Source organism: Octopus bimaculoides, chromosome 11 (genome assembly GCF_046866305.1).
Source record: "Octopus bimaculoides isolate indiv1 chromosome 11, ASM4686630v1, whole genome shotgun sequence".
Classification (NCBI taxonomy): Eukaryota; Metazoa; Mollusca; class Cephalopoda; order Octopoda; family Octopodidae; genus Octopus; species Octopus bimaculoides.
The window spans coordinates 12387019-12389518 of NC_142938.1; positions in this window are offsets into that span (position 1 = coordinate 12387019).

A 2500-nucleotide genomic window follows, 5' to 3' on the forward strand; every position below is an offset into this window, starting at 1 on the left:
ATATACATACATATGTGTGTGAGCGTTTGTGTATTTCTTAATATTAACGAATAAGTGAGTTCAAATTCCCGTGAGATCCTATTTACCTTTTGGGGTTCTATAAAATGAGTACTGAGGGAAATTTAAACGACTCACGATTTCTAAAATTCCTGGCCTTGCGCCAAAATTTGAAACCGATATTGGCAAGTGAGAGCAAAGGCAAAATCCACTCGGTTCCATTGCAACACACACACACACACACACACACACACACAAAAAACAACTAAACAAAAACATATATTCAAAATTTGCAGTTTGTAAACGTAAGAGAAAGAGAGAAAACAAGGAAATAGAATAGAACAGAAAATGTTTAAAAACAAATTATCTCCCTTTTCAGATAATGCGTCATTACTCTACTTTAATCATTTATGCCGCCATTTTTTCTTCTATTTTTATTATGGGGAGGGAGATGTATTGGGCATCAACCAAGTTTTATATACATTCGATCAGGGTCGATCTTCTATGTTTGGTTTTCGCTTTTCTATTCGTTTGTTACGGCAGTGGCATTTTCTTTATTTCGTTTTCGCTTTTTATGGATTATTGAGCCTTTGTTTTATCATTATGGATCCCTATCGTTATACCGTCCATTGTTTTTCTGATACTGCTATTTCACTGCCATTATACTGAAGTTAAATGTTAACACAAAACTCTGTTTTAAGATAGTAGAATATTTTATGGTGGTAGACGTTCATTTAAAATGGATTATATTTTAAGTCTCAATGACAATATTCAAGACAGTTTGACGATATTTGACGTAAAATAGCTACATTTAAAACAAAAGGACAATATTTCAAAATGCTTGTATTATATTTAAGAAGGTAGAAATTGTGGCTGATGGTGCTTTGAAGATTGAGTCTTGCTGCTCTCCATCGTTTTCCTTTCTCCGTTTCTTCTCCTCTTCAGTGTGAAAATCCTTCAGGTGTTTCATGCTCCAACGGTTATCACAACTAAGCATTTGCTCTGAAAAACCAACTGCATCGTTTTTACCTCAGCGCCTACGACAAGGCATAGATCCGATACATTCCTCTGGCCGCCATTAAAGTGTGTACTACCCTCAATTCACACCATGCATTCATTTCAATTTTCACAGCATCCACCCATTTCAAGCGCTACCTGCTGCAAACATGAGATTTTCGATTCGCTGACTAAGTGTCAAGGCACCCACCTTACGAGAATGGCAAGCGATTCAAGTGAGGGACACCGTTTAGTCGCCGCCCACTCGGCCATGAAATAAGTGTCACTAGTTTACATGGTACCAATAGCAAGTCACGTCAGCCTGTGACGAGATTCCTGACCGGACTATAGATCCGTCCATTAGGAACCTGTAATTCGGGACGCTAATGTTCACCAGTCGCTATATAAAATAAATAAAACCAGAAATAAATTAAAATTGGCTTCAGTACTTAACCTACCATTTAGTTTGTTTACCGAAAGCTAAGTCTGCCTCAGCAGTATTTGAACGTAGGAACTCTCAAAGTGCACCTAAGGAAATGCGAGAATAATAATTTATCGTTAAATAATTGCCACTTTTTACATACATCTCTATGTTGTATTCTTGTTTATCTCATGCTCCGTAGCATTTGGATATCACAGATATCACAGATTAAAGGAAAATTAGCGGCTCTTATTTCCTAGCTGCTATCGTTTGTGGAAAAACAATCAATCTAGTAAAAAGCTGACACTTAATAATACATAACCAACCCTTGAAAAACACTAACACAGGCTCTCGCAAAAACACGTATATATATATATATATATATATATATACATATACGCGTGTAAATACATGCATATATATATTTTTACATGTGTATATATATATACAAATATACACGTACGCACGCACGTATGTTCGCACTTGGCCGGTCCTAGAGGAAATGAGTCTCAAGAAAGGAGAGAAAAAATACGTAACTGTACAGGCAGGAGTTTAGTTTCAAATGCAGTGTGAGTATATTACTCGTATACACATATATATACATATGTATATATATATGTGTGTGTGTGTATATATATATATATATATATATACACACAAACACACACATGCATATTTAAATAGACATGCAGACACTCGCACACACACACGCACATATACATACATATATATATATATATTCATATATGTGTGTGTATTTAATGTGCACCTAATAATTAATAGCTTTACCTTGTATTTCCATTCGTATGTCTGTGTGTGTGTTTGTGTGTGTGTATGTACACACACACACACAACACAAACATATACATACATAAATACACACATACATACACACACTTACATACATACACATACATACATACTTACTTGCATACATACACATACATATATATATACATACATACATATACATACATACATATATATATATATATATATATATATATATATATATATATATATATATATATACATACATATATATATATACATACATACATACATACATACATGCTCGTAAACACT